This window comes from Myxocyprinus asiaticus, chromosome 19 (genome assembly GCF_019703515.2).
Source record: "Myxocyprinus asiaticus isolate MX2 ecotype Aquarium Trade chromosome 19, UBuf_Myxa_2, whole genome shotgun sequence".
NCBI lineage: Eukaryota > Metazoa > Chordata > Actinopteri > Cypriniformes > Catostomidae > Myxocyprinus > Myxocyprinus asiaticus.
Window position 1 is genome coordinate 20,468,418 of NC_059362.1, and position 27,289 is coordinate 20,495,706.

The following is a 27,289-nucleotide window of genomic DNA, read 5'->3' on the forward strand; positions in this document are numbered from 1 at the left end:
TTTGAAACTCGATTACACTTCCCGCACTTGACGCATGCGCAGAGCTCTGTACACACACTCTTTATAGTGAAAAAGGAGTTAAATTTTGGCCTGTTTCTCTCAGATAGGCCCTTCAAGGTAGTCTGGAGAGCTGAGGTGTCCAAGTCACATCAGCTACTTACTGGGGTAACTCAGGGCTCAGTGCTTGGGCCTCTTCTCTACATACACAACATCACTAGGACCCATCATTCAGGCACATGGGTTCTCTTCCCACTGCTATACTGATGACACACAAATCTACTTGTCTTTCCAGCCCAGCGACACCACGGTGACTGCTCAAATCTTGGCCTGTTTAGCAGACATCTCAGCCTGGATGAAGGAACACCACCTGCAACTTAACCCAGCGAAGACTGAGCTTCTCGTCTTTCCAGCCAACCCTGCTGTTGAACACAACATCACCGTTCAGCTGGATTCAACTAAAGTAACGCCTTACAAAATGGTCAGAAATCTAGGGGTAACCATCGATAACTAACTCAGTTTCACAGACCACATCATAAACAGCATGACCATGTAGATTTAGATACTACAATATCAGGAAAATAAGACCCTTCCTCTCTGAACATGCCACACAACTTCTTGTTCAGTCACTTGTCCTAACTAGACTGGCTACTGTAACGGTCTCATTGCAGGCCTCCCTGTATGCGTAATTAGGCCCATGCAAATGATCCAGAATGCAGCAGCACATCTGGTCTTTAACAAATCAAAGAGAGCGCATGTTACATCACTCCTTGTCTCTCTTCACTGGCTGCTGGTTGATGCACGAATCAAATTCAAGGCTCTGATGATGGCATACAAAACAGTCACTGGGTCTGCTCCAGCACACCTAAAATCATTTCTACACAGCTACGTTCCCATCAGAAGCCTGGTTAATGAGCAGCGCCTTGTTGTACCAACACAAAGAGGCACCAAAACACTTTCCCGGACCTTCGGTTTCACTGTACCACGTTGGTGGAATGACCTTCCCAACTCCATCCATGAAGCAGTATATATATATATTTGTTGCACTCTAATCTGTCTTGGATACTACTATTTTGATGATAGTGAAACTTTGCAATGCAGCACTTTTTGTACCACTGTCTCCTTAAGATGAATCGCTTATGATGTATTATTCCTCTTTTGTAAGTCGCTTTGGATAAAAGCGTCTGCAAAATGAATAAATGTAAATGTAATGTAAATGTTTCTCACCAAAAACCAATCGTATCGCTTCAGAAGACATGGATTAAACCACTGGAGTCTTATGGATTACCTTTATGCTGCCTTAATGTCCTTTTTTGAGCTTGGAAGGGTTGGACCCCATTGACTTGCATTGTATAGATAGAAACAAATATCTCCATTAAAATATCTTTGTTTGTGTTCCGCAGAAGAAAGTCATATGAGTTTGAAATGGCATAAGGGTGAGAAAAGGATGACAGAATTATTATTTTTGGGTGAACTAATGCTTTAAGTGTTACTAAAGTGTCGAATAGTGTCCAAATATTTTTTGGTGCAACTGTACAGTATATGGCTGAAGTCACACCTCTTCTACAAGCACTTAACCATAACCATAAACATAGGAAATTACAATAAATAAACTTTATCTTTTTGTTCTCTACTTTTCTGCATTTGCGCATCTGCACTACTCTAGCTTACTCTTGAAACTCAGCATTGCAGTATTGTGAATATCATTGGCTCCTGTATCATACATTTCTTGTGATGTTCATCATTTGTAAGTTGCTTTCAATAAAAGCATATGCTAAATTATTCAATGTAAATTTAATGGTAAATGTCTATTCTAATATAAAAAACTCAATTGAATCAAGTAGAATTGTCAAACTTTATGTTCTCATCGGCTAATAAAATCAGCTAAATCTCAAATAATGTTTATGTTTTTTCTATTCAAAGAGATCTGTTTTAAGTATCAGCCAGCTATGTAGCTTTTAGCCTGCCTAATATATATTTGCCAGCAGACGTTGACAATATCCCCCCTAATCCCCATTTACCCGAGCGTTTCCATGGTAACCCAGACCAAAATAGTTTCTGAATCTATTGTTACTTTGTTACCAGTATGTTCTCAGAAGGTGGACAGAACAGATGAACAGCATAGCCAGAGAGGTAAGATTCCTTTGGAAACTGAGAAGCGTGGGTAGTTGGGTAATGCACTTTAAATCAAATCAGTGACTGACAAGATTTTGTCAATTGAACCACTCATATGTGCATTCACCCTCTTTTGACACTTAAGCCAAAGACCAGCAGCAGTTTGATGAATATTAACAGGCTATGGAAACCAAAACATTAATTAACTGCCCATGTGAATGAAAGCAGGCTGAGTAATGATAATAGCTTTCATGCTCTGGTGCAGCAATTCATTTCTAGGGAAGATACCAGTGCTGCACTATGACGCAGATAAATTTTGGACCAATGATTCATGCATTTGTCATTAGGCTGTCTGTTTTACAAGTGTAGACAATATGTATGAGGGCAATAAAGAGTTATATACAGAGACATATTTCAAACTTGTCACTGAAGATGCCTGGCAGTCCAGAAATACACATGTGCATGAACACAAAACAAATACGTGCCATCCAACATGATGGCACATAACTTAATGATAATAACTAACAGTGCAAAGAGAGAGACTATGTTATGTGCACATAGCCAAAGCAGCAGTTGCACACTGAGGCAGATGCAGAACAATAAATGAAGATTTACATAATGCACATCACGCAGCATACGCTTTTGATGAGTAATTAAGCAGGGATTAGCCAGAGCTCACAGTTAATTGATGGGGCGTTTATTTTTTATTTGTATTATTATTATTATTATTTCTTTTTTTGCAGTGGCTGAGTCCACTGTTAACATAAAGGTCATGCAAACATACAAGGAACAAACTGCCACTGGCACAAAGAGCAGTGAAGATGAGCAAACAGAATAGGTCAAACTCATTGCATCTCACAGGCAGTGCAAAGAGATGCAAAAGAAACAAAAAGCACAAGTGAAAATCAGAGAAAAAGAAGAATGCCCATAAGGAAAGAAGTTTCTATGATAAGCAAAACAAATTCAAGACAAAAAGTGTATCACATGGAATCTACAATGTTTTTGAGATTTTTTTGTTTTGTTTTTTGTTTTTGCATTGGTTGTGGGGTTAAAATACATAATTCTGTAAATTAGAATTATATACAGTACAATGTGCTTAAGGTGAAGTATGCACTTTTTGTATATAATGCCCTGATTTCTGTTCAGTCCTTGTCAGCTGTTGTGTGTTTTGACCTCCTGTTCTTGACCCATTCCCATTGTTCTTGTTTTCTCTGTTCCTGTGTTTTTCTATCGTGGATGTTTCTTTTGTTCCCGTGTTTGCCCCGTTAATCTGTACTTTGATTATTTTATTAAATAAATTTAAGCTGCATTTAGATCCTGCTCCTGTGACCTCCCTCACTGTAACAGAACAACTGACCCACCGAAATGGATCTAGCAGCACCCTTCATTCGGCTGACCCGAGCGAACTTACCCGTCCCGGAATATTCCCATCTGTTTTGTGTCCTTGCCAAGTGCACAGACTTTTCCGATTCTACCCTGAAGTCCATGTACTCTATGGGTCTCATTGCACACCAGTGGAGGGAGTTGCCGGAGACTACACGTGGGAAGAAAATGTTGAGTTGATATTAGAGACATTCGCTTCAGCGGATCCTCCTCAATCTATCCTGATTCTGGTTTCCGAGTCGTCCACGTCTGAGTCTGCTCCATGCCATGTCACAGCCGCGCCAGAATCTGCTCCATGCCATGTCACAGCCGCGCCTGAATCTGCTCCATGCCATATCACAGCCACGCCTCAGCCTGCTCCATGCCATGTCACAGCCGCGCCTCAGCCTGCTCCATGCTATGTCACAGCCGCGCCTCAGCCTGCTCCATGCCATGTCACAGCCACGCCTCAGCCTGCTCCATGCCATGTCACAGCCACTCCTGAATCTGCTCCATGCCATGTCACAGCCACGCCTGAATCTGCTCCATGCCATGTCACAGCCACGCCTGAGTCTGCTCCATGCCATGTCACAGCCGCGCCTCAGCCTGCTCCATGCTATCTCACAGCAACGCCTCAGCCTGCTCCACTCCATGTCCCAGTCAAGTTTGTGTCTGCTCCATGCTATGTTCCAGTCAAGTCTGAGTCTGTTCCATGTCATGTCCCAGTCAAGTTTGAGTCTGTTCCACGCTATGTTCCAGTCAAGTTTGAGTCTGCTCCACACCATGTCCCAATCAAGTCTGAGTTGATTCCACACCATGTCATAACCTTGCCTTCCGTGACTCCCTGCTTGAAGCCCTTCTCGGCCCTTGTCTCCAAGTTGAATTATCCACCACTGATGTCGGTGCGTAGGGTCACGAAGACCCTTCCTCACAGCTTGTCAGTACTCCTGCCTGCCACAGCCAGTGAGCCAACGCCCATGCCTGCCATGGCCAACGAGCCAACACCCATGCCTTCCACGGCCAACGAGCCAATGTCCACGCCTGCCACGGCCAACGCGTTGCCAGCCTGATCCGTCCCAGAGACTGCGTTGCCAGCCTTGCCCATCCCAGAGCCTGCATTACCAGCCTCACCCGTCCCAGAGCCTGCGTTGCAAGCCTCGTCCATCCCAGAGCCTGCGCTTCCAACTTCGGCCTCCCAGAGGAGGAGGAGGAGAAAGGCTTCTGTTTCCAAGTCTCTGCCCATGTACACAACCACGGAGGTCGCCTCTGAGTCTCTGCCCATGTTCATGACCACGGAGGTCGTTTCCAAGTCTCTGCCAGTGTTCACGACCACAGAGGTCATTTCCAAGTCTCTGCCAGTGTTCACAACCACAGAGATCATTTCCAAGTCTCTGTCAGTGTTCACGACCACAGAGGTCGTTTCCAAGTCTCTGCAAGTGTTCACAACCACAGAGGTCATTTCAAAGTCTCTGCTCATGTCCACAACCACAGAGGTCGTTCCCAAATCTCTGCCCATGCCCACAACCACAGAGGTCATTTCCAAGTCTCTGCCAGTGTTCACGACCACAAGGTCATTTCCAAGTCTCTACCAGTGTTCACGACCACAGAGCTCATTTCCAAGTCTCTGCTAGTGTTCACGAAAACAGAGGTCGTTCCCGAGACTATGTCCATGCCTACGACCACAGAGGTCGTTCCCGAGACTATGCCCATGTTCACGACCACAGAGGTTGTCTCCGCCTATGCCCACTACCACAGAGGTCGTACCTGAGTCTCTGTCTATGCCCATGACCACAGAGGTGGTTCCTGAGTCTCAGACCATGCCCACAACCACAGACATCACTCCCGAGACTCAGTCCAAGCCCATGACCACAGAGGTCACTCCCGAGACTCTGCTCATGTTTACGACCACTGAGGTCATTTCCCAGTCATCCTGGACTCTTAGCCTCGAGCCTGCCACGTCTCTGCCTTCTACGGCTTTGCCCTTCGAGCCTCTCACCGCTCCACCTTCCATGGCTCCGCCCCTCGAGCCACCCGCCGGTACGTCTGACATGATTATCCCCTTGGTCCCCCTTGCGCGGAGTTTGGACACATGGCTCACGCTTTCCAACCCGTCGCGATGGCTGACCCAGACCGTTTCCAACCGTCCGACTCGGCTATGCGATTCAGTTCACCAGGCACCCACCCAGGTTCAGCAGCATCCGCATCACCTCGGTGAAGGGTGAGAACGCTGCTACCTTGTGTGCGGAGATCGTGACCCTCCTGAGCAAGGGCGCAATAGAGCCTGTCCCTCCAGCCGAGATGAGGAAAGGGTTCTACAGCCCTTACTTCATCGTACCAAAGAAAGGCGGTGGGTTGCGACCAATTCTGGACCTGCGAGTACTGAACTGGGCCTCCCGGATGTGAACAGACTCCTGTTCAAGATGCTGAAGCAAAAACGCATTCTAGCAAGCGTCTGACATCTAGATTGGTTTGTGGCTGTAGACCTGAAGGACACGTACGTCGGTCCTACCTTGACACAGACCCTTCCTGCGGTTTGCCTTCGAGGGCCAGGCGTACCAGTACAAGGTCCTCCCTTTCAGTTGCTATGCGCACATAGGGACCTCGTGCTCTGGCACCTCAGCCGACTGGGGATTCGGGTCAACTGGGAAAAGAGCAAGCTCTCCCCGGTTCAGAGCATCTCTTTTCTCAGTCTGGAGTTGGACTCAGTCTCGATGACAGCGCACCTCATGAATGAGCGTGCATAGTCGGTGATGAACTGTCTGAAGGCATTCAGACGGAGAACAGCAGTTCCACTGAAACACTTTCAGAGGCTCCTGGGGCATATGGCATCCTCAGCGCTCGGGTTGATGCACATGAGACCACTTCAGCACTGGCTTCGGACTCGAGTCCCAAGACGGGCATGGCGCCGCGGGACACATCGCGTGACCATCACGCCGGTCTGTCACCGCCTCTTCAGCCCTTGGACCGACCTGGCATTTCTATGGGCAGGGGTTGCCCTAGAGCAGGTCTCCATGCGCGTCGTGGTTACAACAGACATCTCCAAGATGGGCTGGGGTGCTGTATGCAACGGGCACACAGCCGCTGGCTCTTCGACTGGCCCGCGGCTACGTTGGCACATCAACTGCCTAGAGTTGTTGGCAGTACTGCTCGCCTTGCGGAGGTTTCAGCCATTGATCCAGGGCAAGCACATGTTGGTCAGGATGGACAACACAGCAACAGTAGCTTACATCAACCACCAAGGTGGTCTATGCTCCCATTGCATGTCACAACTCACCCACCGTCTCCTCCTCTGGAGTCAGCAGTGCCACAAGTCGCTACGAGCCACTCATATCCCGGGAGACCTCAACACAGCAGCAGATGCGCTGTCACGTCAGGTTACCCTCAGGGAGAGAGTGGAGACTCCACCCTCAGGTGGTCCAGCTGATTTGGAGTCGATTCGGTCGAGCACAGGCAGACCTGTTTGCTTCCCGGGAATCCTCCCACTGCCCACTTTGGTGCGCCCTGACCGAGGCACCTCTCGGTATAGACGCATTGGCACACAGCTGGCCCCCTGGACTACGCAAGTATGTGTTTCCCCCAGTGAGCCTACTTGCACAGACCCTGTGCAAGGTCAGGAAGGACGGGGAGCAAGTCATCCTAGTAGCACCCTACTGGCCACCCAGACATGGTTCTCGGATCTCACGCTCCTCGCAATAGCCCCCCCCCCCGGCAAATTCCCCTGAGGAAGGACCTTCTTTCTCAGGGACGGGGCACCATCTGTCACCCACGACCAGACCTCTGGAATCTCCACGTCTGGCCCTTGGACGGGACTCAGAGGACTTAAGTAGCCTACCGCCCACGGTGGTAAACATGATCACTCAGAGATGCGCAATCGGATCGGTGCTTTCCTTCCTGCAGGAGAGGTTGGAGGGGCGGCTGTCCCCCTCCACCTTGAAGTTGTATGTAGCCACTATTTTGGCTCATCACGATGCAGTAGATGTAAGTACTTGGGGAAGCACGACTTGATCATCAGGTTCCTGAGAGGCCCTAGACCGTGCCTCGTTCCCCCATGGGACCTCTCTGTAGTCCTTCAGGGTCTACGGGGAGCTCCCTTTGTGCCCTTGGAGTCAGCTGAGCTTAAGGCACTCTCTTTCAAGCACTCACTTCCATCAAGAGGGTAGGGGACCTGCAAGTGTTCTCTGTCAGCGAATCGTGCCTGGAGTTCGGTCCAGGTTACTCTCATGTGATCCTGAGACCCCGACCGGGCTATGTGCCCAAGGTTCCCATGACCCCTTTTAGGGATCAGGTGGTGAACCTGCAAGTGCTGCCCCAGGAGGAGGCAGACCTAGCCTTGGCATTGCTGTGTCCGGTGCGAGCTTTACGCATCTATCTGGATCGCACGCAGAGCTTTAGAAGCTCCGAGCAGCTCTTTGTCTGCTTTGGTGGACAGCGGAAAGGAAGCGCTGTCTCAGAGGATCACCCACTGGGTCAATGACGCCATCGCGATGGCATATCAGGCTCAGGATGTGCCACCCCCTGCGGGTTATGAGCCCACTCCACCAGGAGTATGGCTGCCTCCTAGGCCCTGGCCAGTGGTGCCTCTTTGGCAGACATCTGCAGAGCAGCAGGCTGGGCAACACCCAACACCATTGCGAGGTTCTACAATCTCTGGGTTGAGCCGGTCTCATCCCGTGTATTGGCAGGCAGGAGCAGGTAAGTTCCAGGACAACTGGCCGGGTACTGCTTGCGCATAACACCTTTCCCGTCCCTTGAGGTGAAGACATGTGCTCTTGACTCCCAGTCGTGTTCACAGACTGTGATCCCTGGATGACTTTCCTCCTTAGCCCTCTGGCAGTTGAGTTTGCAGAGAAACTCGCTGACTGGCCCAGTACGTGCGCTAATGAGCCCCTGTACTGAGGTAGGTGCTCCACATGTGCTGGTTTCCCGAAGGCGACCCCATGTTATATCTTCCGTAAAATCGTTTCCCTCTTGGTAAACTACGTCTTCCTTGAGCAGAGGGCCCTCTGCTCTGGTTGCCATGCTTGTAGAAACTCCTCCCCCCTTGGGTAGGACCTACCATGCGACTCTCCACATGACATACTTCTGATGACACCCCCCCCCCCCCCATGACGTAGACACTCGCAGATCCCAGTCCGTTAACAAAATTCCACTCTTTTTGGGGAGAAAAAAGAGGGAAAAGAGGCCTCGGCTGGGCCCTATTTGTTGAGCAGTCGACTTGTTCCTGAAGGACCATTCGATGCTCATAGCAGCATTGGGGGAGGTTACGTGACAGCCTGATGCGCTGGCTATGAGGCACACAAAAGTCTGCCCATCTCACACCGCTAGTCCAAGTAACACAGTTCAGCTAGTTGTGGCGTTTTGTATAGGGAACCCCAGTGTCACTACATCGACACAACGTCGAGTGAGTGACAGATAGGGAACATCATGGTTACTTTCGTAACCGCCGTTCCCTGATGGAGGGAACGAGACATTGTGTCCCTCTTGCCACAATGCTGAACTACCCGCTGAAATGGCTGGGACCTTGTCTCGGCTCCTCAGCACAAAACCCGAATGAGTGATTGCATACCAGCTCCTTTCATACCCGTATGTCCAGGGGAGTGGCATGCAAATTCCACTCGCCAATTCCCATTGGCCTTTTTTCAAAAAAGCAGAGGTGTTTGGGGCTCCGAAGAGTGACCCCTAGTGTCACTACATCGACAAAATGTCTCGTTCCCTCCATCAGGGAACGGAGGTAAGGAAAGTAACTATGACGTTCTTGGACATGTTATTTTCATCTCTTGAGCTATAGAGTGCTTATTTTTTGTGATTTCTCTCTTCTTCTTTTTTTTAAATCACTCATTACATTTGCAGTGGTTCTATGGATGTTTTAAACTAATGACAATATTCACACCGATGGGGCCCATTTTCATGATTTCGCCTAGGGCACCAGAAACCCATGGGCTGGCCCTGGATAGGAGAGTATTTTTTATTTTAACATAAAAATGTGGCACTTTAAACAGAAATGAAAGTATACACTCATATTGGTAGCTGAAAGCATTATCAAATTAGCCAAAATATTTAATAAACAAACATACAAGGGCAAGGGATGTATCGTATACTGTACAAATAGAACTTTGTGAATAGCTATCATTCGAATTCTGTAGAAATCTGTGGAGCTTTCCACTGAATCCTGCGTGCACAGATTCTGTGCAGACAACGTCTGAGTAGGCAGGGTGTATATTTGAGAAGGTGATATTAGTCTAGCACTGCCTCTGTAGTCTTGCTAACTCTTCACAAGCATCAAACTCCATCTATTCTGCATTACTTCAGACTCAAAGCCTAATCAAATCTACTGAAGACATGAAAGTGGGTGGTCCCCTCATGAGGAAGTAATATAATACCCCTTTGGTTGTTGGATAAATGTTGACTGATGGAGGCAAAAGGAACGTTTGTGTGTTAGCCAGACATTCGTCATTTCTGGCACCATCGTTTTCATAAATGTCTTCTCTCCTTCACTGAAGCAGACATTTCCTCCTTATGGTCAGGGTAATAGCCAATTTGATGCCTTTTTATGGAGTGGTAATGGGAATAACAAAGGCCTTGCAGATGCACTTTTGATGATGGCTGATAAAATAAAAAGAAAGAGATACCAGACTGGAGAGGATTTTTGAATGGGCTGGATTGCTCATGCGCTGCATCCAGGGGAAGAAATTAGGCAACCTTACCCTTTGCAATTGCTGTAAAATGATTCATGCGATGTGGAGGAAGGTTGCCTTGTGACATTTGACTGTATACAGTAAGATGGTTTTGGATGTGATTGCGTGAGAAGATACTGGAACTTGGAACCTTTTAAAGGTTTATAATCGAAGGCAGGATTTCCCTAATGGGTGTCTATTTATTTTTAATTTTTTTGCAAGCATAACATATACAAGAGCGCCATCAAAAGTTACAGTCCTGGACTGTATGAAAGTTGAGTGTCACTATGAATAGTGGACATGGTAAAGGGTTTATACTTAGCAAAGCAATTCTAAAAGGCATTTGAGTCATGGTAACAGGCTGGTGTTAATTCATTTCAAATCTGTAGCTTTCATGCACTCAGCTTTACAAAAAGCTCTGTGTCAAAACGATCCCTCAGACAGCCTTTACTCAAAGTATCAAATGAATGATTCATTGGCGCATTGAAGAGGTGATAATCTCTAGGATGTGACAGTGATATTAAAGAGCACCTATTATGGTTTTTAAAATATTACCTTTCATGTAGTGTTATATAGCTGTTTGTGAATGTAAAAAAGTCTGCAAAGTTTCAAAAATCAAAGTGCACGACAAATGGAGTTATTGACTCCCAAAAGAAAGAACCGATTCTGAACACCTGAAATGAGTCGTTAATAATTCCAGACTTCCTGTACGAACCTACGTAATTTGGTAACAAAAAAACCTGCCTCTGGTCTTCATTGGCTGCTCGCGAACAGCTTTGACCCGCCCTCAAACGCTACACTAAGCGGTAGACCAATAACAACAGACTGGGACATCTGACCAATCAGAGTAGAGTAGGCTCTCTGAAAGGAGGAGTTTAGAATGAATCCTTTAGAACGGATCATTGAACGAGTCGTTTTTGTCACTGGGAAAAAAAAGGTAATGCTGCAATTTAAATTATGAGCAAATTAAAGTGTTTTTTGACCTTAGATGCATGTAAATGTACTGTATGAGACCTTTAAATCAAAATTAGGCACGTTTAAAAACCATAATAGGTGCTCTTTAAGAGCATTGACAGTACAGCGACAACAAAGTGAATCCCTTGTAATAGCTCTGCTCCTCAATATCCAAGCTCTTATTAAATAGTTACAGGGCTGACTCATAGGCAGCTCCAGTGAGCTGTGCTGCCTGGTGGCAAGTCGTGAGATGCAAACCTGTAGAGTCCACACAAACCCAGCACGAGTAATTGTGTTAAATGCTTCACCAAATAATAAGCGAAGCAACGTAGAGTCACGTTAACAAGGCAATGATTAATACATGTAAGTACATTTGATAAAAATCTAAATGTGAATACATAATTTTGCAGGGCTAAATTCCATTCCCAGGGTTTCACAGTGGCTTGATTTTATTATGCACGTGATGTGAGCCTGAGAGCCTGAGATGTACTTTACTTGGACGAACTCAGTTCTACTGTGTAATCAAGCTTGCTCTTCATTCCAGCCTCCAGGCGAAAACCTTCATGCAGAAAAAAAACATTGTATTGTCTGCAATGTCTGTGGTGTATTTCAATATTGAAATGTGCTGTGGGAAATGAGGCTTCCCCATTTGGAAATATCGCGATGCATATTATTTAGAACTTAGAAAAAACTAAATCTAAACATAAGTGGATACAATAAATATTTTTTCGGTTGCTGTTGAAATTTTGTGAGGTTTATGAACAATGAAACAATTGAAAAAAATCTGCCACTGAAACAGTGGCCCCAAAAAGTATTTTAATGTCATTGCATTAGATAAAAGATATCCAACCAAGTGGTATCTGCAAACAGATTATGCTAAGCCATTTGTCAGAACTAAATTCACTTTTCTGAGCCATTTTTGCAATGCTTAAAATTTTAAAAAAATTGTAACGAGTGGCTGCTGGCAATGACAATGGCGATGACGAAGAAATGAGGAACCCAAGTGCAATTTAATCCAAACGTGAAATCCCAAACAGTAAATCCAAATGTAAATAAAACTTAAACATGAACTTGACTTGATATGACATGACATGACTTGACTTGACTAAACAACAAAGTTACATTCACAATACCTGACAACAGACAATGGCAAACATGAGGGCTTAAATACAAGGACATGGGTAACAGGTAAACAAGACAACCAATCACAAGACTAAACTATAAACAAGATAACAAGACTAAATGAACTTTAACCAATGAAAAGACAAGACTAATAACAAAGTAATCAAACAATGAACACATGACAAGATCACATGAGGGAACAGGAAATCACATGACATGACAGGAACAGGAACTAAACTTGAAAATAAAAGACATGAAAACAAGAACAAAACACATAAACATGACATATCCCCCCCTCTAGGGGTGGCTCTCTACGCCCCATGACATAATAACAAAGTTAATTAGGGAGCTGGGGGGGGTGAGGTCCTTGAGATGTGGCCTGGCGAGACAGGGCATGGGAACAGGGCAAAGCCAACGGAAAGTGGGGCCCTGAGAGGCTCGAGGGGCGGAGCTGATGGGGATGTGGACCAAGGCAGAGCCGCAGGAATGGAGATCCCCGGTGGAGTGGTGGCGGGCCTGGACTGTGGAGCAGAGGCGGGCCTGGAGAGTGTAGCAGAGGTGGGCCTGGACCGTGGAGTGAGGTTCGGCTGTGACATGGCATGGAACAGGCTGAAGCGTCGTTGTGACATGGCATGGAGCAGGCTGAAGCGTTGTTGTGACATGGCATGGAGCAGGCTGAAGCGTTGTTGTGACATGGCATGGAGCAGGCTGAAGCGTCGTTGTGACATGGCATGGAGCGGACTCAGGTGTGGACATGGCATTTAGTGGACTCAGGCATGGCGGTGACACGGCATGGAGTGGACTCAGGCGTGGCGGTGACATGGCATGGAGCGGACTCAGGCATGGACATGGCATTTAGCGGACTCAGGCATGGCGGTGACATGGCATGGAGCGGACTCAGGCGTGGCAGTGACACGGCATGGAGCAGGCTGAAGCGTCGTTGTGACATGGCATGGAGCAGACAGAGGTTCGGCTGTAACATGGCATGGAACAGGCTGAGGCATGGTTGTGACATGGCATGGAGCAGGCTGATGCGTTGTTGTGACATGGCATGGAGCAGGCTGAAGTGTCGTTGTGACATGGCATGAAGCGGACTCAGGCATGGAGTGGACTCAGGCGTGGCGGTGACACGGCATGGAGTGGACACAGGCGTGGCGGTGACACAGCATGGAGTGGACTCAGGCGTGGCGGTGACACGGCATGGAGTGGACTCAGGCGTGGCAGTGACAAGGCATGGAACGGACTCAGGCGTGGCGGTGACACGGCCTGGAGCTGGCTCTGGCGTGGCGGTGACACGGCCTGGAGCTGGCTCTGGAGCTGACTCCAGGCTTTGACACGGCCTGGAGCTGACTCTGGCGTGGCTGTGACACGGCCTGGAGCTGACTGAGGATCCGGGGCAGAAGGTGGCACAAGCTCAGTGACCACGACATGGAACTCTGGCTTGGTGGTCATGACGTGGAACAAAGTTGTGGAAGGTGGAGCCATGGTAGGCTCGAGAACGACCTCTGGGGTCGTGGGCATAGACAGAGACTCGGGAATGACCTCTGTGGTCATGTGTATGGACAGAGACTTGGGAACGACCTCTGTGGTAGTGGACATAGACAGAGACTCGGGTACGACCTCTGTGGTCGTGGGCATAGACAGAGACTTGGAAATGACCTCCGTGATCCTGAACATGGGCAGAGACTTGGAGACGACCTCTGTGGTCATGAACATGGGCTGCGAATTGGAAACGGAAGCCTTTCTTCTCCTCCTCCTCCGAGAGGCCGAAGCTGGCAGTGCAGGCTCTGGGATGGATGAGGCTGGCAACGCAGGCTCTGGGACGGGTGAGGCTTCCAGCTCCTTGGCCGTGGCAGTCAGGTGCGCTGGCTCGTTGGCCGTGGCAGGTGTGGGCTTTGGCTCATTGGCCATGACAGGCGTGGGCGCTGACTCTTTGGCCGTGACAGGCGTGGGAGCTGGCTCGTTGGCCGTGAAGGGCATAGGCGCTGGCTCATTGGCCGTGAAGGGCATAGGCGCTGGCTCATTGGCCGTGACAGGCGTGGGCACTGGCTTGTTGGCCTTGGCAGGCATGGGCGCTGGCTCTTTGGCCGTAACAGGCGTGGGCGCTGGCTCTTTGGCCGTAACAGGCGTGGGCGCTGGCTCGTTGGCCGTGAAGGGCGTAGGTGCTGGCTCATTGGCCGTGACAGGCATGGGCGCTGGCTCGTTGGCCTTGGCAGGCGTGGGCGCTGGCTCGTTGGCCGTGACAGGCGTGGGCGCTGGCTTGTTCGCTGTGGCAGGCGTGGACGCTGGCTCGTTGGACTTGGCAGGCGTGGGCGCTGGCTTGTTGGCCGTGACAGGCATGGACTCTGGCTCGTTGGCCGTGGCAGGCGTGGACGCTGGCTCGTTGGCTGTGGCAGGCGTGGACGCTGGCTCATTGGCCGTGAAGGGCGTAGGCGCTGGCTCATTGGCCGTGACAGGCGTGGACGCTGGCTCGTTGGCCGTGACAGGCGTGGGCGCTGGCTCGTTGGCCGTGAAGGGCGTAGGCGCTGGCTCATTGGCCGTGACAGGCGTGGGCGCTGGCTCGTTGGCCTTGGCAGGCGTGAGCGCTGGCTCGTTGGCCGTGACAGGCGTGGGTGCTGGCTTGTTCGCTGTGGCAGGCATGGGCGCTGGCTCGTTGGACTTGGCAGGCGTGGGCACTGGCTCGTTGGCCGTGGCAGGCATGGGCGCTGGCTCGTTGGACTTGGCAGGCATGGGCACTGGCTCGTTGGCCGTGGCAGGCGTGGGCGCTGGCTCGTTGGCCGTGGCAGGCGTGGGCGCTGGCTCGTTGGACTTGGCAGGCGTGGGTGCTGGCTCGTTGGCCATGGCAGGCGTGGGTGCTGGCTCGTTGGACTTGGCAGGCGTGGGCACTGGCTCGTTGGCCGTGGCAGGCATGGGCGCTGGCTCGTTGGCCTTGGCAGACGTGGCCGCTGGCTCGTTGGCCGTGGCAGGCATGGACGCTGGCTCATTGGCCGTGACAGGCGTGGGCGCTGGCTCGTTGGCCGTGACAGGCGTGGGCGCTGGCTCGTTGGCCGTGACAGGCGTGGGCGCTGGCTCATTGGCCATGACAGGTGTGGGCCTGTGAATGTCCTTCATCAGCATTGTCTGTTAGACCCCGTTTACACCTTTTATTAAGATCCATCTCAGGTGATCCGATCACATGTGGTCAGGAGAGACACATCCCTGTTTACACCTGGTGCTCCTATGTGTCTCAAATGCGTCTTCTGTGACCACTTGTGTTCAGATTTCAAAGGAAGGGTCTCTAATTTCATGACGACATACATAAATCACTAAGTAATTGTGTTACTGCATGATAATAAACCGTGAAAAAGTCAGAAATGACAAGGAAAGTTTGAACAAAACTGGTGTGCTGTTTCTCCCAGATGCAGTTGAAATTAAATCTAAGCACAAACGCAACATTTTGAGTGAAGTACCTGTGTTAGCTGAACTTTAGATGAGTGTGCTTCTCATCTGTGTCACTGCATGTTGATATCAGACACACTGAAGAAGATATGTTATGTTCTTGGCTTGTGTATGTATCCGTTTTTTCCAGGTGAAAACGGGGTATTAGAGATGATCTGGTGCTAACAGGTGCTTCTTTGATGTGTATTTTAAGATTGTGGGAACTATCCATCCATCCACCCATCCATCACATCAAAAAACTCACCACCCACCAACCCGCCCATCCATCCATCCAACCAAATTCCATTCATCCATCCATCCCAAAATTCCATCCATCCATCCATCCATCTCATCAACCAACTCACCACCCACCCAACCATCCATCCACCCACCCAAATTCTATCCATCCATCCACCCAAATTCTATCCATCCCATCAACCAACTCACCACCCACCCACCTGTAGGGCTTTACTGGTTGTTTAGATCAGTGTTACTATCAGAAATAATTAATAATTATTTCTGTAGTTATTAATCAATATATTAATTAATTAATTGTATCTAACTCATTAAAACCTCATATGGGACTCCAGTAAATGTAGTGTGCTACGTTTAGGAGCAAGTTTGTTTATTAGCAATAATTAATTATCAAAGATAATTATTAATTATTAAAATCAATAGAACATTGATGAGAATCAATGTTAGTTTTTTTAATCCTTTAAATCAACAGTTATCAAAGATAATCGTTAATTGTTAACGTCGATGAAACATTAATTAAAATTAACACTAGCTTATTGATCATTCAAATTCAATCAAAGATAATTATCAATTATCAAAAATCAATAGAATATTAATAAGGATTAACATTGACGGGGCACCACCCTGGAATCAGGGACTAATAACCGAATATTAAAACAGTCTCAATATTAGATTGTTTTCTTAGGAAAATCAACATCCGAAGAATATCGATTTTCGGGAAAAAAAACAATGAATGAAGGTTTGAATCCGAGCACTGACATCCCGTCAGCATGACACTTTGACTCTTTGTAATATGAACAAAGTTTATGTATGCAGTAATATCAATTAATAATTAATACAATGCAGTCAATAAACTTCCGACTTTCAACTACAAACTAAACAGTGATATGATTAGATATGGAAATAAAAATAATTCTATAACACATAAGGTGTGTGTGTGACAGTGTGTGTGTGTGTGTGTGTGTGTGTGTGTCAGTGTGGTTAGTGAGAGAGAGAGAGAGAGATGATTAAGTGACAGCCCGAAAGCTGATTTCGCGATAGCTGGAGATAAAGCAGCCGTGTTCATCACTCAGAGACGCAGTTTTACGAGCGGGGCTTGTAAAAGTCCCTTGTTATTTGACTCTTTAATGGATGAACTCAGTTGCTGTCTCACCCGCGATGGCGAAAATGCACAACAGTCCAATTTGGTTGGACCACAATACAGCAAAACAAATTCGTGATAATTAATACCCTGAGTGGCGCGATTTTTATCAGTAAAATTTACGACTTAGAAGGAGGGGGCTTGAGGAATGTTTTTTATGACTGTTAGGCCTGCCTTTGTCTTCTATCTGAATACATGAGGCCCAACACACCCATCCATCCATCTATCTATCCATCCATCATCTATCCATCCATCCAACCATCCATTCATCCGATTAACTAACTCACCACTCACCTACCCATCCACCCATCCATCCCATCAATCAACTCACCACCCATCCACCCACCCACCCACCCATCCATCCATCCACCCAAATTCCATCCATCCATCCCATCAACCAACTCACCACCCATCCATCTATCCATCCAATCAAAAAACTCACCTCAACTCATGAGTGTGAGAGGGAGTTGATTGATGTAGTATTATTCAATCGTGCTCTTTAAGGGTCTTACAAGAACAGAAAGTCACACACTAAATTTATTCACAGCTGAGCGAAGCACCAAACACACTTTATGTGATCAAATGAGAGGAAGAACTCTGAAAGCAGCTTTCGAAATCACGAGTCTAGCTGTGTGCACTCCTTTGATCATTGTGCGTGTGCCGTCAGCAAAAACAAATACAAACAGTTGTTATAGCCTCAGTGAGAGTACTAACTGCCATATACACCAATCAAACCACAGTAAAACTCTATCTGCAATACCTGCAGGCAAGCGCCCACCAGGCATAGATGGAAATTAAAAGCAGATTTACAGATGGGAGAGAGGATAAGAATGAACGGCAATCACAGAGCAAACTCTGTTACTTAATGAAGATGTGCAAACACATTGTTCAGAAGAGATATTAAAACACACTAAATCAAAGACTATGTGTGATAAGAACCCCCCCCCCTCCTCCCCCCCCTTTACACTTCTCTCCAACAGTTCTCTGTTCATAAGTCATCACTGGGAGATGGTTTGATGTTACAAGAGCCAGACAGCAAAGCCCTGACTCACTGTAGTTTGTTGGGTGCCTCTCCCTTGATATACAGAGATAAGACTGAAGGTAAAGTGATGGGTTAAGAAATGGCCAATAGATTTCCTGACACACTGCTAATGAGGTTTATATTTGCATTCTATTAAACTGATGAGTCATCACCCACAGAACTCCCTAAGCATTATTCAATTATGAATTATTCATAATTCTGGAGAAGGAGAGATATATTTTCCTAACACCTCTGCAGTAATGATCAGTATGAGGGAAGGATGGCCTGTCTGTAAGGTAGAGGTTAACAGGTATTTGATCAATATGAAACACCACTGCTAGTATCACCTAAGACATTTTCCCCAAAGTACAAAGTAAACCAAAACCTCACTATTTTGCTGTATTACATAACAGTTCAGTCTAGAGCAATGAACCAAGCTTATCTAATGTATGATCACAGTGATGTTGTACTATAACACAGACTTGCACTTTCAGTTCCACATTTCTGTGTAAAATATTTTATATACACTACCGGTCAAAAGTTTTGAAACACTTGACTGAAATGTTTCTCATGATCTTAAAAATCTTTTGATCTGAAGGCGTATGCTTAAATGTTTGAAATTAGTTTTGTAGACAAAAATATAATTGTGCCACCATATTAATTTATTTCATTATAAAACTAAAATGTAATTAAAAAATAAAAAGTTTTTGAAATTGATGACTTGGACCAAATAATAAAGAAAAGCAGCCAATAAGTGCCCAACATAGATGGGAACTCCTTCAATACTGTTTAAAAAGCATCCCAGGGTGATACCGCAAGAATTTGGTTGATAAAATGTCAAGGGTACATGTCTGCAAATTCTATGCAAAGGGTGACTACATTGAAGATGCTAAAATATAACACAGTTTTGATTTATTTTGGAATTTGTTTAGTCACAACATAATTCCCATAGTTCCATTTATGTTATTCCATAGTTTTAATGACTTTACTATTATTCTAAAATGTGAAAAAAAAAAATATATATAATAAAGAATGAGTAAGTGTTTCAAAACTTTTGACCGGTAGTGACCGGTAGTGACCAAAAAGTTAAGTTCATGAAAATGAAAAGTATGCCTGTGCTATTTTTTATTTTTTAAATAAATGACATTTGGTTTGATATTTTCATATATAATGAAAAGAGAGTCATTTCTTCTTCTTCTTCTTCTTCTTCATTTTTTTTTTTTTTTTTTTTTTTTTTTTCTCCCTGTTTGAATTGCTTTTGGGAGCCATTGTTTTTTTGGGGAAAATAAAAACTTTTTTTAAATTTTTTTTTAAGATTCAATGACTGTCTCTTCTTGTAATCACAACATGTAAAACATTTTATTACATAAAGCCCAATGGATCTGATAAAAATTAGTGTGGTACCAGATTGCTTTTTAAAGGAAACATTTTTAAAAGTACTTTTGGGCCATTTTGTATCCTTTTGGCTGTCTTTGTACAAGCTTGTTTCCAGCTGTATTTCCAGCAAATTGTGCCCCAAAATTCACACCAAAACTGTATTGAGTGTAGAGCAAACAATTAAGTGACTTAAACATGAATCAGTGGTACTCTCACAAGCCCCAAGACCAATTTCCAAAATACGAGCCATTAAAGAGACAACTGTGTCTGAACTTCCCCATCAATTTGCAGCTTAACCACACAGTTTGCATTAAAAAAAAACTATGATATCATAAACACATAGTCTTACTGATATGATTCAGTCATTGTCAGTCTTTAAGAAGCAATGACCCAGATGAGTCAGTAATTGTAAGTTAATGTGATGCTCTGTGTGCTTGGAGACATAAAGTCAACTCAGTTCCAGCATCAGCCCAACAGGGATAGATCCCTTAACACACCCAGTAAGTCCAGTAATTACTGCAGAGCCTGGAGGCAGACACCATTTCTGTCCATCATTCTATTTCTCTGTCTCTGCATTGGATTTTTCTCCCATATCTTTTCATATCTCTCTGCTCTTGCGAGACAGACATATTTTGACCTCGAAACATATCTGAATTAGAATCTTATAAGTTATAAAAACAAAGTCAATAGGATCACATACTATGATCAAGTAATTATAGCCTGAATCTTGCCCACAGTAAGTTCTTGGCACCTACCTATGATATTAGAGTTTAAAAAAGGCTGTGTTTGACAGTAGATCTCTTTACACCTGTCATACAGCATTCGGCCTGTGACTCCTGTGTACTGTCATCCTGGTGGAGATGTCCAAGATTTGCTCATGAGTGAGTGCTACTTTCACAGTCACAAATCTGTAAGGTGTGACCAATACTGAAGCTTAAATTTAAACAATCCATATGCTTCGTTGCAGACAACTCGGAACTCTGTATTCTTTCAGCGCTTTCACACTGTTATGAGTGAAAAGGTGAATATCAAATCAAATCACTTTTATTGTCACACAGCCATATACACAAGTGCAACGGTGTGTGAAATTCTTGTGTGCAGTTCTGATCAATATAGCAGTCGTGACAGTGATGAGACATATACCAATTTACAATAACATCAAATTAACACAACACAATTTAAAGTCTAATATACACATAATTACACACAACAATATACAAATAATAACATACACTGTACAGTATACAATACACACAATATAGATACACATTATTCAATAAAAATAAAAAAGTATATACAGTAGTATATATAGAATGTACAGTAGATTGTATTGTACTGTATTGACATTCAGGCTGTCGGTTGATAGTAAGTTGTTAAGAGAGAATATAATATAATAATAATATAATTTATGACAGTCCGGTGTGAGATATAAGAGTAAGAGTAATAAAGTGCAGTGCTGATGTATTTTGATCGTGGGAGATCAAGAGTTCAAAAGTCTGATTGCTTGGGGGAAGAAGCTATCATGAAGACGGCTGGTGCGGGTCCTGATGCTGCGATACCGCCTGCCTGATGGTAGCAGTGAGAACAGCCCATGGCTCGGGTGGCTGGAGTCTCTGATGATCCTCTGAGTTTTTTTCACACACCGCCTGGTATATATGTCCTGGAGAGAGGGAAGCTCACCTCCGATGATGTGTCTGGCAGTTCGCACCACCCTTTGCAGTGCTTTGCAGTTGTGGGCTGTGCTATTGCCGTACCAGGCGGAGATGCAGCCAGTCAGGATGCTCTCTACAGTGCAGGTGTAGAACCGTGTGAGGATGTGGTGGTTCATTCCAAACTTCCTCAGCCGTCTCAGGAAGAAGAGGTGCTGATGAGCCTTCTTCACAACGACTTCAGTGTGGATAGACCATGTGAGTTCCTCAGTGATGTGGACACCCAGGAACTTGAAGCTGCTGACTCTCTCCACTGGTGCTCCATTGATGGTGATGGGACTGTATTCTCTGTCTTTTCTTCTGAAGTCCACCACAAGCTCCTTTGTCTTACTGATGTTGAGGGAGAGGTTGTGCTCCTGACACCAGTGTGTCAGAGTGTGCACCTCCTCTCTGTAGGCTGTTTCATCATTGTCAGTGATCAGACCTACCACCGTCGTGTCATCAGCAAACTTAATGATGGCATTGGAGCTATGTGTTGCCACACAGACTTGTGAGTACAAGGAATACAAGAGTGGGCTGAGAACACAGCCCTGTTGGGCTCCAGTGTTGAGGGTCAGTGATGAGGAGATGTTGCTGCCTATTCTAACCACCTGTATAATGCAGCAGTCCCTCGTCTATCGTTGGAAAGAGATCCGCGCTTTCAGCTCGCAGAGCTTGTTATCCAGAGACTGAACATTTGCCAGTAGAATACTGGGTAGCGGGTGTCGATTTGCATGGCGTCTTACTCTGATGAGAACGCCGGCTCTGTTTCCCCTTTTCCTCCTGCGTTTCCGCGACCGGACTGCCCAGACAAAGGGCTCCGCTTGCGTGTTTGTAAACAGCGGGTCGGCATTGAGGAATTTGAAGTCCGGTTTACGGTGTGAAATTGCTGAACCAATGTCCAAAAGTGTTTGTCTGTCATAGACAATAAGGCAGACAACATCCAAGACAAAAAATATAAGAATTGTGAACAAAACAAACAAAACACTACCATGTTGTGTCGGAGCTCGCAACGCAGCAGCCATACTCGGCGCCATTTGACCTCATTGAGGAACTTTCCCTTTGGGAGCTTATTGAGAGAATCCACATACAATCAGAAAAAGATGCCATTGTGTACACTCTGTGAACATTTAGCTTTATGCTAAGCTAAAATGCTAGTCCTTTTATATGCACCTGGTCCCAGGCACAATTATATTTTTTATATCATGAGTTATGAAGTAACTTTACCTTGTGAATGTGTGTGATTGTGTATTTATCCCCTCGAGGCTTGTCGTAGAATGTGTATGTCCGTTTGCAGCTTTCAGTAAGTAAATAAATTATATTCACTAAAACAGACTGTAGTGTCTACACCTTCTGATTTCATTTTTCATTTTAGTGTAGGAGAAAAATGCAGGAAATCACTTGGTGACAGAATCATTATGGATTACAATCTGTGTTTGTGGTGACATGCAGCTAAATGTGATCGCAAATCAGCATGATGTCTTGTCAGTTCTTCAGTAAAATAAGAAGCTCATTGGTCACTTGAAAAGAACACAAGAGCCCACCCTGCAGACAGAATTATTTTTTCTGTCATATTGGATCCTTTTTTACTGTTGCTGTAACCATTAATTTAGCAGGGATTCCCGAAGGTCAAGTGATTAACGTCCTCTCGCTGGCAGACGCTAATACGTACTCCGTCTCCCTCCACCTGGCCGGTGATTATGTAAATGAAGCTCACACCTGAATATCGGCATGGGGAAATGTGTGGTTGAGAAACAGATCAATATTAAACCTTTCTCACGTGATTTTTTTCCTGTACTGATGGATCGATCCCTCTGCTGATAAACAGCAGCACAAATGCAGATCGCATTCTGAGACCAGACTAGTGTAATCATAACAGCTTGATCATACGTGCAAAAGGGTTATTAAAGTCCTTTTTTTATTTTTATCAATCTCCACTTTCACGTTCACATTCTTTATTTTTATTATTATAATTTTTTAGGTGTTTTGCATTCTTCGTGCATATCACCACCTTCTGGGCAGGGATGTAAATTTATAGTAAAAAAGGACTTAAATATTGATCTTTTTTCACCCACATATATCATATCGTTTCAGAACATATTAATTTAATTACTGGAGTCTTAAGGATTACTTTTATGCTCCTTTTTGTACTTGAACAACAGAGGGCTTTACAAGGTGCTCTCTATCTTCCCGAAACTAACCTTCCTTCCCCTGCTACATTAAGTAACCGCCTACTTTCTCTGCAAAACAACAATCAATGCAGCACCTCAAAGAGGCACTTAGTCCTCTAAGGCGGAGGATGCAACACAATAGTGTCTATCCCTCACATTTTTCAGATGTCTCCCTGTAGTGCCTGCAGCTTTGTAGTAATTTTCTGAATAACCCCAGCTTTGGTGCAAATATCTTTGCTAGCCCATTAGGCAGTAAACAGGTCTCTTGGCCTCTCCACTCTTAATAGTTCACCAAATTGCTGTTTTTTATCTGGCCTGATTCATGTATGCTAACTATCAGGAAAACCACTGAGGGGACAAGCATGGGTCAAGCTAAATAATAAACTGGAATATTGTGACTAATTAAGGCAGACAGGCAAATCACCCATTTAGCAAAAATATACAGGGCACTGAATAACAGGAATAATGGTGTGAGACCTACACAGACAAGATAATGATTTTCAAACTGCAGATGTGTCAGAATGAAAGGAGGTTTATTTTAAATTTATCAATTCATGGATATAACAGGTAGTTGATGCATAACATGTCCATGAACATTTTTAAACCAAGATTTTAGGTTGAAATATATACAGAATGAATTAAGCCTTCGTGGTAATGAACAGTATGAGAGGAAATAATGGTCTATCTGTAAGGTAGAGGTTAACAGGTATTTGATCAAGTTATATAAAACATCACTGCTAGAATCACCAAGGAAATTTTCACCAAAGGACAAAGCAAACCAAAGCCCTCATGATTTTCCTGTATTATGTAACAGTAAGAGCAATGTATTAAGCTTATTTGTTGCACGGTCACAGGCAAGACATAATGCATGCTTGTCACTTTCAGAATTACATTTCTTTGTAAAGCATTTAAAATACTCTTTATTCCCTGTGGCGAACAACACATTTGTATTTTTTTTTTTTTTTATATATTTCAAGGTTCAATGACTGTCTCCTCTTGTGGTAGGCTACCAGAATACATTTTAAAAGCTATTTTAATAGACTTTTGGGGCATAATTGTATACTTTAAGCAGTCTTTAAGCAAGGCTGTTTCTTTTCTTGTAAACTGTAATGCTGAAAATGTATAAAGATTTTATGTTAAAATGTATATGTACATTTATATGAATGTATAAGGGAGAGTATTTCTTTTAGTGCTGTGACTGTTCAAGAAAAATTATTCTTTTTAGATTAACTCACTCGACATTTTGTTGATGTAGTGACACTAGGGGTCGCACTTGGGAGCCCCAAACACCTCTGATATTTGAGAAAAGGCCAATGAAAATTGGCAAGTGGAATTTGCATGCCACTCCCCCGGACAATGCACCTTATACTTCCCAGACCCAGGTTCAGAGCTTCTCTGCTCTCACTACCCTCGACGGTGGGACGGCCAGGGGGTACATGGAGATTCCTCAGGTGGATAAGGCGGTCGCGGTGCACTTGTGCCCACAAAATGCCGCCACCTGGAGGAATTGCCCAAGACTGTAAGTCTATGTCATCCCTGACAGCTAAGGCTTACAGTGCCGCTGGACAGGCTGCCTCCACCCTGCATGCCATGGCCCTCCTGCAAGTCCACCAGGCCAAGGCATTGAGAGAGATAGATGAGGGTAGTCCTGACCTGAGTGTGATGCAGGAGCTGCGCTCAGCGACCGACTTCACCCTACTGGCAATGAAGGTCACAGTGCGGGCCCTCGGGCAGGCGATGTCCACCATGGAGGTCCAGGAGCGCCACCTGTGGCTTAACATGGTCGAGATGAAGGACACCGACAAGATTCGTTTCCTTGATGCCCCCATCTCCCAGGCTGGCCTGTTTGGCGACACCGTCGAGGACTTTGCTCGGCAGTTCTCAATGGTCAAGAAGCAGATGCGCAGCCTCCTCCCCTGTTGCTGACCGGTCCTTTGGTGTGCATGTGGAGCAAGTTAAGTGCTTTAGCGATTCTTTCAGCACAGTCACAGGCTCGGGACGCCAGGCTCCTCAATATGGCAGTTCCTGCTCTGCCCCGCTGCGAGGCCCCGTCCGCAGGTACATCAAGTGCCCCTCGCTCAGAGGTTGGAGGCGTGGCGAGCACTCTCCAACACGTCGCATTGGCTGGCCAGGATGATCTGACTCGGCTACGCGATTCATTTCGCCAGGCACCCAACCAGGTTCAATGGCATCCGTTTCACCTCGGTAAGAGGCGAGGATGCCGCTGTCCTGCGTGCAGATATTGTAGTCCTTCTACAGAAGGATGCGATAGAGCCTGTCCCTCCAGCCGAGATGAAGAAGGGGTTCTACAGCCCCTACTTCATCGTACCAAAGAAAGGCGGTGGGTTGCGGCCAATCTTGGACCTGCGAGCGCTGAATCGGGCCCTGCACAAACTCCCGTTCAGGATGCTGACGCAGAAGCACATCCTGTCCTGTGTCCGATATCAAGATTGGTTCGCGGCGGTGGACCTGAAGGACGCGTACTTCTATGTCTTGATTTTGCCTGAGCACAGACTGTTTCTTCGGTTCGATTTCGAGGGCCGGGCATATCAGTACAAGGTCCTCCCCTTCAGCAGACCTTGCCCCACTAGGGGAAGTGGGCGTCCGCATCCTCAACTATCTAGATGACTGGCTGAATTTAGCTCACTCTCGAGATCTATTGTGTGCGCACAGGGACCTGGTGCTCAGACACCTCAGCCAACTGGGGCTTCAGGTCAACTAGGAAAAGAGCAAGCTCTCGCCGGCGTAGAGCATCTCTTTTCTCGGGATGGAGTTGGACTCGGTCGCTATGATAGTGTGCCTCATGAACGAGTGCACCCAGTCGGTGCTAAACTGCCTGAAGTCATTCAGGGGAAGAACAGTGGTATATGGCATCCTCGGCAGCGGTTACGCCACTCGGGTTGATGCATATGAGACCGCTTCAGCACTGGCTTCAGACTTGAGTCCCGAGATGGGCATGGCGCCATGGCACGCATCACGTGGCCATCACACCGATCTGTCGCCGCATGTTCAGCCCTTCGACGGACCTTGCATTTCTGCGGGCAGGGGTCCCCTTATACTAAGTGTCCAGGCGCGTAGTTGTAATGACAGATGCCTCCAAGTTAGGCTGGGGTGGCATTTGTAATGGGCACGCAGCCTCAGCCTCTGGAGAGGACCACGACTGCGTTGGCATATCAACTGCTTCGAGTTGCTGGCGGTATCGCTGGCCCTGCGGAGGCTTCGGCCATTGATCCAGGGCAAGCATGTGTTGGTCCGGATGGACAATACGACAAGGCAGTTTACGCTCACATCGCATGTCGCAACTCGCCCGCGTCACCTCCTTTGGAGTTAGCCACTCACATCCCGGGCGATTCTTGGGCGATCTCAACCCTGGGAGTACGAGCACACTCCACTAGGAGTGTAGCATCCTCCTGGGCCTTGGCGAATGGCACCTCTCTATCTTTAGAGCAGCGGGCTGGGCGACACCCAATACATTAGCAAGGTTTTATAATCTCCAGGTTGAGCCAGTTTCATCCCGTGTGTTGGCAGGTATGAACAAGTAAGTGGTGGGCAGCTGGCTGGGTGTACTGCTTGCACACAGCGCCTTTCCCCTCCCCGAGGGGAAGCCGTGCACTTTTTCCCCCATGTGAGTTCCCGAGACCGGTGACCCCTGGATGTCTTTCCTCCTCAGCCCTGTGGCAGGCGAGTTCGGCAGAGAAATTCGATGCCAGGCCCAGTACTTGTGCTGGTATGCCCTGTATTAGGGTAGGTGCTCCACGTGCGAGGTTACTGATCGTAACCCCATGTGATATATTCCCCTCCGGGTAGGACCTACCGCAGGGGCTACTTTCCACATGTGTACTACTGGTTGGTAAGTCCATGTGACGTATTCCCCACATGTTCACCTCCCCTTCGGGCAGGATGTGGTCTCCATGGTGTCTTTTCCTCTTGGGAAAAAGAACACCTTCCCTCTTGCCACAACACTGAACTACCCACTGAAATTGCTGGGACTCTGT

General features: G+C 46.3%; 1 protein-coding gene across 1 annotated transcript in view; it reads right to left on the reverse strand.

The window, feature by feature from the left end:
• Positions 1 to 27,289, reverse strand: part of LOC127409783 (potassium voltage-gated channel subfamily H member 5-like) — a 154,516-nt gene that overhangs the window by 43,516 nt on the left and 83,711 nt on the right. The gene's annotated exons all lie outside the window — the stretch shown is intronic.